The sequence below is a fragment of the Ceratotherium simum genome, chromosome 33, assembly GCF_057802395.1.
Source record: "Ceratotherium simum simum isolate JZ-2026a chromosome 33, ASM5780239v1, whole genome shotgun sequence".
In the NCBI taxonomy this organism is placed as follows: Eukaryota; Metazoa; Chordata; class Mammalia; order Perissodactyla; family Rhinocerotidae; genus Ceratotherium; species Ceratotherium simum.
Window position 1 is genome coordinate 27899755 of NC_141932.1, and position 11795 is coordinate 27911549.

An 11795-nucleotide genomic window follows, 5' to 3' on the forward strand; every position below is an offset into this window, starting at 1 on the left:
ATTTCTAGGACGTGTAATTACGAATTTTTTTCTTTTTACTTTAAGAGTATTCCCTTATATTTTGGGCATAGTCATGTTCTTCTTATGAAACATTATGTATTAAATTTTGTTAAATATAAAGTGAATAAGTATAGACTCTGAAATTGATGAGCTAGAAAACAGAAAAGTGGGCCAGATTTTTAAAATTTGCAATTTGGTTCTAAAGGATAAATGAAACACAATATTGATAAACAATAACAAAACAGGAAATTAAATCAAAATGAAAACATTAGAAATGAGAAAGATTAAACCATAGACACATAATTTAAAAGAACTTTGAGGCTATGTGCAACTCTATAACCATAGTAGAGGAAATTGTAGCTTTTCTAGTAAAATTTAAATTACTAATTTCTACTAAGAACTAGAAAACCTGAACAGAACAATAACCATAATAAAATTTAAATATATCTTAAAATATGTACTAAAGGTACATATTAAAAAGGTACCAGATGGTTATAGCTGAGTTTTAGCTAATTTTTGATCTAATGATGATTATGCAGTTTACTCAGATCCTAGGAAAAGATGGAATGTTCTCTAATTAATTTTGTCTAACTAGTATAAAACCTGATAAAAACAGGCCAAAAGAAAAGCGTTAATCAGTTTCATTTGTGTTAAAAGATAAACTGAAGCACGTTAAAATTTTCAGGAGTTTATTTGAGCATACGTGGATTTGAATCATGCAGTGTCAAACCAAAAGTGGTTAGGTGCACTCCACCAACAGGAGCTATTGGAAAGATTTTTATAGAGAAGACTGCTAAGCAAAGCAAGGAAATGATTTGATTGGCTATCACTGAAGCAGTTGCCTTACTTGGGAGAGCTAAATTGGCTGTTTGTGATTGGTTGTTCTTAAGTTTTATTTTCTTATATTTGGGTGCATTTACTCTGGGTTGGGTTTTGGTTTGCTTACATAGGCTACCAAGGTATTAGAGCCACCTCGTTCAAATGGCGTCCTTGTTTAATTACTTTAACATTTGTGATTATAAATGCAAAAATACCAAATAAAAGGCTGATTTCAACAATGTAGTATAAAATTTGAACAACGAATTATGTCAAAAGATTTCCTAATGTTAGAAGAACATTAAGAAATCCAATGACAAAATGCATTGCATGAACAAATTAAAGGAGATAAAAGCAATACATATATCAAATGATGCCAATAAGATAATGTGGTAGACAGAATAATGCCCCTTCCCCCGGAAGATGTTCAAGTCCTAATCCCCAGAACCTGTGAATGACTATGTTATCTTACATGGCAAAAGAGACTTTTCAGATATGCTTAAATTAAAGATCTTTTGAGATGAGAAGATTATCCTGGATTATCTGAGTAGGCCCAGTGTAATCACAAGGGTCCTTATAAGAGGAAGGCAGGAGGGTCAGAGTCAGAGAGGAGAAGTGAAGACAAGGAAAGTTTGGAACCATGTGCTCTGAAGATGGAGTAAGGAGCCATGAGCCAAGGGATACAGGCAGCTTCTAGAAGCTGGAAAAGGAAGGAAATATGTTCTCCTCTAGAGCAACAGAAAGAATGCAGCTCTGTCAACACCTTGAATTTAGCCCATAAGATCCATTTCAGACTTCTGACCCCAATCTCTGGATGAGGAAATCTTTCCTCAGAGCAGGAGGAGGATGGAATGACCTGTCATTCATCAGAAAGCCATGTCCTTGATAAGTTAGTCCTTCTGCCTTACTTCCTGAGATACTACCCCACGAACTCGCCACCCCCACCACAACCAGGATATTTTGCATTCCTTCTCCTGAAACTTCTCTTCCAGAAACAAATTGAGGAACTGGTTCTCTGGTTCTCCTGTTCCAATGGGGTCTTTGGGTACCTCCTCAAGCAGCTCACTGCCCTCCCACATTTATTTCTCCCATATGATAGAGTGGAGTCACTTATTAGGCACATTTTCTTCAATAGTTTATTTTGAAGTTTTTCAAATCTCCGGAAGCACTGAAATAATAGTACAAAGAACTCTTGCGTGTGCCTATCCCCTGGATTCACCAACTGTTAACAACTTGGCACTTTTGATAACCTCTCTACCATTTGAAAATAAATTCAAGTATCCTGATACTTCACTAGTAAATATGTCAGCGTGTAGCTCCTAAAAACAAGGACATTTTCTTACCACACAGCACTAAACAGAGTCTCACACACATATCACCACGTACCAGAAAACACAGTGTCTCACACTCACATCAGTAAACACAGTACGACATCCCACACACCTCTGAACACACGCCATGATCAGACCTAAGGAAATTAATAATTCCACAGTTCACTCATATGCAAATTTCCCCCAAACATCCCCGAAATGTCTTATATAAGTTTTTCTTTAAGTAGGACACAAACTTCATGCGTTGCATTGGATGTTATGTCTCTTTAGTCTCTTAATCTAGAACAGTCCCTCCACCTTTTTTTTTCACTTTAAAATTTTATTGTTCTTTTTTTATTGATGTCATAATAGTTTATAACATTGTGAACTTTTAGTTGTACATTATTGTTTGTCAGTCACCATATAAATGCGTCCCTTCACCCCTTGTTCCACCCCCGAACCTCCTTCCCCCTGGTAACCACCAAACTATTCTGTGTGTTAGTTTATCTTCCACATATGAGTGAAATCATGCAGTGTTTGTCTTTCCGGCTTGTTTCGCTTAACATAATACCCTCCAGGTCTATCCATGTTGTTGCAAATGGGACGATTTTGTCTTTTTTATGGCTGAGTAGTGTTCCATTGTATATATATATATATACCACATCTTCTTGATCCAATCATCAGTCGAAGGACACAGGTTGCTTCCACTTCTTGGCTATAGTGAATAATGCTGCAGTGAACATAGGGGTGCATAAGCCTCTTTGGATTGTTGATTTCATGTTCGTTGGATAGATACCCAGTAGTGGGATAGCTGGATCATAGGGTATTTCTATTTTTAATTTTTTGAGGAATCTCCATACTGTTTTCCATAGAGGCTGCACCAGTTTGCATTCCCACCAGCAGTGAATGAGGGTTCCCTTTTCTCCACAACCTCTCCAACATTTGTTATTTTTTGTCTTGGTAATTATAGCCATTCTAATGGGTGTAAGGTGATATCTTAGTATTGTTTTGATTTGCATTTCCCTGAAGGTTAGTGATGTTGAACATCTTTTCATGTGCCTATTGGCCATCTGTATATCTTCCTTGGAAAAATGTCTGTTCATATCCTCTGCCCATTTTTTGATTGGGTGGTTTGTTTTTTTGTTGTTCAGTTGTGTGAGTTCTTTATATGTTATGGAGATTAACCCCTTTTTGGATATATGCTTTGCAAATACTTTCTCCCAGCTGGTGGGTTGTCTTTTCATTTTGTTTCTGGTTTCCTTTGCCTTGCAGGAGCTCTTTAGTCTGATGAAGTCCTGCTTGTTTATTTTTTCTTCCTCCACCTTTTTGTTTTCTCTAGACATTGATATTTTTAAGAATCTAGGTTAGTTGTTCTACAGAACACATAAGACATTTCTGGATTTGTCTGGTTATTTCCTTCTGGTAAAATCCAGGTGAAACACATTTAGTAAGGATACTACATAGACAACGTTGTGTCTTCTTGTATCGCGTTGGGAGAAACATGAGGTCCGGTCATTTCACTATTGGTGATGCTAAATTTGATCACTTAGTTAAGGTGGTAATGGCCAGGTATCTCCATTGTAAAGTTATATTTTTTCCTTTCTAATTGGTAAGTAGCCTGAGGGCTCATAACTTAGGACCATATGAATCTCCTATTTCCCAACAATCATATTCATATTTAATATAAGGTGTGTGTTACTTCTTCACATAAATTAATGTGTTACTCTTTCATATAAATATGAATCATGAAATTATATTTTGTATATGGACTTTTTATTATATATCCATGTTAATGGTGTACTGTTGACACATATATATGTATACACATCATTCTTCAATGTTGGATAATCAATCCTTGTTATCTACTTTGTGAACCATTTAAGATATTTTATAGGGTAATTTAGAATACAACCAATTTTGATTTTGTTCGTGGCTTTTGAGTTTAACTTCCGTAAAAATACAATATTACTGTAAACAGATATTCATTTTCAAGTCATTGAGCTTCTCCATCGTGCCCAATGTTCTGTTAGGAGGACTGATGGGCAGAAACACATATCTTGGAGAGAAAGACGAGAGTCTTTATTGTAGAGCTTATGATCTGTCAAGGAGGCAGATGGCAAACTGTCCTGCCTATGAGACTTTTAGGAGTTGGGTATCATGGAGAATTTAAGTGCGAAGGTCTTGGTGAATGATGGTGGGCTTTTGCCAAAAATGGATGAGAAGCGTTTTATACTAGCACCCAATTCCTTTAGTCAGTTTGTGTCAGTTTGGGTTCAATCAGAAAACAGAAATCGCACCAGAATTTAAACAGAAGTTTGATATAAAGAATTATTAAGAATGATGAGAGTAACTAAAAAGACATCAAAGAACTCTAAAGGGCCCTTTAGGGTACTTTTGCCATAAGCAAGCACCTTTGCCCTAGACATCTTTGCTGCAAGCATTTTCGCTGCCAACATTTTCACCGTATAGCTAATTGTAAGGCAATTTTGCCATAAAAGATAAAATAACTGGTTGACAGTTTGGTTTGACAATTTGGTTTCAACTGGTTGACAGTTTAGTTTCATTTCTCCATTGACGCAGTACTCCCATTTTTTTTTTTTTTAAAGATTTTATTTATTTATTTTCCCCCCAAAGCCCCAGTAGATAGTTGTATGTCATAGCTGCACCTCCTTCCAGTTGCTGCATGTGGGACACAGCCTCAGCATGGCCAGAGAAGCAGCGCATCAGTGCACGCCCGGGATCTGAACCCGGGCCGCCAGCAGCGGAGCGCACGCACCCAACCGCTAAGCCACGGGGCCGGCCCTCCCCAACTCCCATTTTTATATTATATAAATCTCAGCTTTGCATTTCCTATAGAACTTCGGAACGTGTGTCACCAGACATGAGACAAGAACAAAGAACAGTGTAGAAGGCTTTGTATTATATAAAAGTCTATTTTGTATTGCACAATGCAATACAAAGCTCAGTTACAAATATGCATCCTAGGGCCCAGTCTGGTGGTGCAGTGGTTAAGTTCGGCACGCTCTGCTTTGGTGGCCTGGGGTTGGCAGGTTCAGATCCTGGGCTCAGACCTACTCCGCTCATCAAGCCATGCTGTGGCAGCGTCCCACATACAAAATAGAGGAAGATGGGCACAGATGTTATCTCAGGGCCACTCTTCCTCAAGCAAAAAGAGGAAGATTGGCAAAAGGTGTTAGCTCACGGCCAATCTTCCTCACCAACAAACAAACAAACATAACAAATATGCATCCTAGTATTTGGAAACTGATAGCTCTCTTAATGAAGGAAGAAATTTTAGCGAAAAAGAAAAAGTGTGATGGATATTGAATGAGATGAATCAACAAGCCAAAAAAAATAAGTACAATGCTACAAATGAAAGACTTTGAAGACAAGAGCTTAGGTACAACCCACAAAGTAAAATCAGTTGTTTGCACAGTATTGCCATGAATCTACACACACTTTAAATGTATTCAAATATTTTGCATTTTGCAATAAAGTTTTAAATTTTATTATTCATTTTTCATGTTTTGTTATGTCCTTTTTAATGTCCCTTTTTTATTTTTCTTCATTTCATCTTTTACAGCAAAATTGCCTTATGGCCAATTAGTTATGCAGTGAAAATGTCTGCAGTGAAAATGCGTGCGGCAAAGGTGTCTACAGCAAAGATGCTTACAGCGAAAATACCAGACACGGGCTGAGGGAGAGTACCTAAGGAAGGACAAATTTGGAAGGAGGGTCCCTCCCAGAGGCTGGGTTTCAGGCCTCTTTGGAGAAGATATAGTTCCATCCCACTGGACGGTAGAGAAGTTTGCTGGGTTGCCAAGTACTCAGAGTGGGAGTGGCACTGCAGGCCTGAGGGCTGAGATACATGGTATCCACATCAGGAGGGCTGCAGGAAGTAGCCTTCCATGGCACACGCAAGCCAAAGCTGATGGGCAGGCAGACAGAGAGAGCTGGGATGCCACTTGTGCGCATGAGGTCTAGAGCCCACAGGCCCTCAGCAAGGTAGTCACTGGGCCCAGGCCAGGTCAGCAAGATCTCCAAGAGACTGCGTGCTCTGGAGCACTGCTGTGCTGAGCATCACTGACTGTTTTGACATACACACACCCCACAGACCATGAAGCAAGAGCAAGAAAAAGCAAGATATAGCAACCAGAACCAAGAAGAGAGGCCCTTTCCTCCTGCAGCGCCCTCTGCTGACAAGGCTTCACATCGTACTCACTGTAAAGAAGAAATGCTTCAAGAATCCTGTCCGTTTTCACAGAGCAGGTACTGAAGGGTAAATTTGGAGCTCAGAGGCAATAAACTGATAACTGGGCACAGTCAACTCCTTTGGCTACTCAGTTTCTACACACTTTTGTACACACATTTGAGCCTCCCATACAACAACAAAACAATTCCATATTTCTACCTAGCAAGATACAGCTAGCCAAATGAGAAAATGCACAATCCCAACAGTTGACTATATTAATTATTAATTAATTTACGGCTATATTAATTACTCCTCAAATTCACTTACAGTCCCACTGAATATTCTGTTGCCTAAAGAATAAATTGTAAAGTTGACCTCCAACAACGTGTATATAAAATAAAAATGAGGACAGAGAAGGAAAAGGTGGGTAGAATATATAAATAAACACATATAACAAGCAAAGAGAAAATATGCAAAGCTACTATAGTCCTCATGTCTGTTATTGGATATGAGGTCATAGTTGATGTCTATGGTTTGCATCTTCAATGACCCTTTCCATATTTCCATTGCCTTCAGTGACAGCCTCAGATGCTCTAGGTTCTTTACCTGGTAGAGTAACCCAAACCCTCATTCCTGAAGATTCTGAGTCTTTAATCTTTTTATTGCTGTCATTTTTCCATTAACCTTTACTACTGGGCATAGAAGTACTAAGATGAATGCCAGAGAATCTCTTGGGTTTCAGATATAGCCCTCCTTACGTCCATTGTATAGCAGTAACCTGATTCCTCCTTGGTAATTAGGATCGATCATTCCAGGCAGTAGATTAACTTTTTTTTTCCCCCTTTTAAGTCAGCGGTATAAGGAGCCCAAAATGTTCAAGAAATAAGTCTCATCTTCCAATTCAGTAGGACCATTGCCATTGGTGTGTCCCCAGGTGGAAATAGTGCCCCCTTGGGTACTAATCTCTCCATACTAGCAAAGCTCAAATTTTGTGAGTCTGCTATTAGGTGTTAGTTATAGTGACAGAAGCCTCTCCCACTTCACCCCTTCATTCCTGGAGCATGCATTTTGGGTGTGGGGGAGGCCATAATGGTCTCTGATTCAAATATATTCTGAATCCTGTAAAACAGAACTCCAGCCTTTCAGGATGATATCTCCAGCTGGCACTGTAACTGAATTTTCAGTAAGGCATTCCACCTTTCAGTTGGGCCAGCTGATTCCAGGTGATGGAACATGTGTAAGACAAGTTAATTCTATGGGCATGATGCATTGCTGCACTTCCTTTGCTGTGAAATGAGTTTCTTGTTTAGACAAAATGCTGTGTGAGATGCGGTGATGGTGGATAAAGCATTCTTTGAGTCTGTGGTTGGTGATGCTGGCAGAAACATTATAGGCAGGGAAAGAAAATCTAAGATAATATGTGTCTATACTTGTGAGGAGGAATCTCTGTCCCATCCATGATGGAAAAGGTCCAGTGTACTCAGCCTTCTACCAGGTGGCTGGCTGGTCCTCACGGGGAATGGTGCCATATCAAGGACTCAAGGGTGGTCTGCTGTTGGCAAAAATTAAGGGGAAGGACTGTGCTAGCTGATTGTATCTCTTTTATGAAGAAACCGAATACTTTCAAACACCCCTCACCCACGAATTAAAATATTTATATCTGATGGCCAGATTCATGACACATGGTCTCCCCTAGTCACAAGGTAGGCTGGGAAATAAAATATTGAATTCTTCCAACATTTATAATGGAAATCAGCAAAGAAAAGGTGGGCTGAGGCTGTCTGTTGTGTCTGTCAAACATCAGTGTCTAATACAAGCACCAACACCAGAGAATGGGTTTCTTGTAGGACAGATACAAACTTGATCCCCAGAATGAAGATTCCAGGCAAAGAGACAATGTTTCTGAGCTTAAGACATGGGCAGAAATCACAGAACTAAAGATACCTGCAAGTCAGATTCCTTGGAGGGAAGTAAGAGGACAGGCCTCAGGAACAAAAATCACTCTTGGGAGGAACCTCTGGCCACACCTGTGAGGAAGGGCCAAGGTGAGACTTCCTGGAGGGCAGTTGCTGGTGATGCTTTAAATGGAGCATTTTTTCTACCACAACCAAGAAAGGGTGTAGACTCTGGGGCCTGTGGACCAAGCTGAGAGTGACAGGTGGATGGGAGTTGGGTAGCACAGGAGGGAGAAGTTTCTACTCCACAACTTAAATAGCTCATTTGTCATTGAAACTCTGAAAAATGTTATACATGATGTTCATTGAAAGTGTGTGTCTAGACACAGTATAGAGAATTACTATTTCCTTTATGTTTTGTTTGGTTATGATTATGGAACTACAAAAAGTTGTGAGTGTAATAGTAATTCTGTATATCATTCACTCCTATGTGCTTGTTAATGAAAAATGTGAACAGTTTTTACATTATTTTCTTCTTCTATGTTTGTTCTGATTATATTGATGAAAATCTAACTTCATATCTGTTGAAACTAAAAATAAAATGGGGCTTGTGTTTTGTATGCTTTTTTTTAATTTTTCAAGCAATTTATGTTTCTTATATTTTCTAAAAGTCTTGGTTCATAGCAGATTGCAAATTTTTAGAAAGGAAAGAAAACATGTTGTCTTTCACCACAGTCAATTTGAGAAGCACTACTTTATTTTTATTTATTTATTTTTTTGTGAGGAAGATCAGCCCTGAGCTAACATCCATGCTAATCCTCCTCTTTTTGCTGAGGAAGACCGGCTCTGAGCTAACATCTATTGCCAATCCTCCTCCTTTTTCCCCCCCCTTTTCTCCCCCAAGCCCCAGTAGATAGCTGTATGTCATAATTGCACATCCTTCTAGTTGCTGTATGTGGGACACCGCCTCAGCATGGCCGGAGAAGCGGTGTGTCGGTGCGCAACCGGGATCCGAACCCGGGCCCCCGCTAGCGGAGCGTGTGCACTTAACCGCTAAGCCACGGGGCTGGCCAGAGAAGCACTACTTCAAAAAACAAATGATGGGATGGGATATTTACTTGGTCTTCTTTGAAGAAATATCTAAATGGTTTTCTGTATTCTAATTGATAGGACCAAAGACTCCCAAGAAAATAAGATCACATTTACATCCTTAATGAAAATTTCAAGCCCAGCAATAATCTCCCTCCCGTAGCACTTGTATGTTCCCAAATAACTAAGGATCAGACCAGTGTCCTAACTAAGAGTGCAAAAGATGAATTCTTTTGTCCAGAGGTGCCCCTCTTCTACCTCTAACACTGGGGGCATCAGCCATCCCGTGGGACATGCCTTATTGCCTTCTGTGCAAACTCAACCACCTGTTGTGTTCACCGTCACTTCATCGTTTTGATTTAAAGATCAGACCAGTTCAGGTGCCTCATATTTCAGATAATACTTACGACTTATTCCCTACCCTCAGTATTTGTCTCTTTAAGCAACTCCCAGACGTAGCAGAAATCACACTTGCATGTTAGACACCAGGAGACCTTAGAAAGTTCTTGTCCAACATGCAACCAGAAAGTAAAATTTCACAAAGGTTGAGGCTAATATAGCACATTTGTATGTGACTTGGGCCTCCATAATACATGCGGAGGTATCATCAGTGGTAAGAAACAACTGGAACGGGGCTCTGGTCACAGTGTAGCTCTCTGCCAAGCTCATTTAACAGAGACTATATTGGGAGTATTACATCAAATGGCTGCTCATCTTGCTATCGGTCGTTAAATTTAGTTAGAGGAGAAATAGCAGTTGGCTATCTGGGAACACTAAAGCAGTCACTAATTACGTCTCAGCTGCTGAAGCTTTCCCTTGGCTTTTACGCTGGCATGCCGCCAAAGCCTGGTGCAGCTAAAGCTTATCTTTACTTGTTGGTATACAAAGTTATCAGTGTAAATTGCCACTGTGGCTAATTTTTCATGGCTTGCCAAGCCAAGAAAAACGAAACTACTGAGACTGAATTAACAGCATCAAAAATTAAGAACTTTCATAAACATATACTTTTTATAGGACCCAGCCAATCCACTCCGAGGTATTTATCCAAGAGAAATGAACACATAGATCTATACAAAGACTTGTATATAAATAATGTTCATGGGAGCTTTATTTGTAAGAGTGCCAAACTGGAAACAACCCAACTATTTACCAACAGGTGATTGGATAAACAAATTGTGGTACTCTTACCCAGCAATAAAAAGAAACAAACTATTGCTACACACAACAACATGGATGAATCTCGCAATATCTGGGCAAACGAAGCCAGACACCAAAGATATTGTATGATTCCACTTACATGAAGTTCTAAAACAAGCAAAACTAATCTATGGAGATGGAACTCAGCAGAGTGATTACTTCAGAAGTGGTTACTGTCTGGGAAGGAGCCAAGGGAACTTTCTTAGGGAATGGAAATATCTATTTCTTGATCTGGGTGTTAGATACACAATTATATACAAATGATGCATACCTTTTACTATATGTAAATTATACCTCAATTTTTAAAAAGGGAAAGAGTAAAAAAACCTTTCGTCATTAAGGAAGAGGGTGGGGATGTTTTAGCAACATGAGTCAGAGACAGAGCAAAGGTAAGAGGTAATGATGGGCAAACAGCCTGATACATGTGGACTAATCCAGGCTCTACAAATATTTCAGACCTGTGTATAGGCTTTAAAATATGAGAACTACAATATGAAAATTACCAGTTATAATCAAAGCTCTCTAAAATTCCATTTGGCAGGTTTAATATGCAATACAATATTATGTAGATATATAAAAATACTTTTAATGTAGGCTGTATGTGTTTTTTACTGCATTTATTTGATTTTAAGTGTGCTGAAGGCTTCATAAGTCCTTCAAGTTGATTTCAATCTTAAAATTGCCCTGATCCTTCCTTCATTTGCTCTCTCCCCTCTCTGTTTTTTCTCCCTAATTCCCACACTTCTGAGTTGGAAATAATCTTCTACCCCAAGGATCTGGGCCTCTGCCTTCCACATTTCAACTTGGTTCAGCACACAACAGTCCCTATTCAATTCCTAGTGAAAGGACTTTTCCCCCGCCCCAGTGAAGATCAACAGGGCATGGGATTCTCTTTTATTAGAGATCTTTAACTCATTCTCCCTGGTCTACAGACCTCAAAACCATCAAAGTTTCCCACAAACAAAACTAACCAAAATCTATGTTGTGTTTGGGCAAACTCTGAGGACACTTACACTAAATCCAAAGAGAAAGGCCAATGTAACATGATTAAATAAAGCATGTACCCATCCTTCTTACTTGAGCAAAACCCTACACACTCTACCTAGTAATGCTTGGGACACAGTTCACATAGAAATGGTGACTTCTAACTAACCCTTTGAAAATCATAGGACAGCTTAACTGTACCCTTCCATCAGAATTTCATCTGAAAACTTAGACTGACTTTTACAGACATCATATCTCAATCACAGGCTTGGGAAGTAGGTGGTTATTATTTTTTTTTCAGAGATGCTTCTT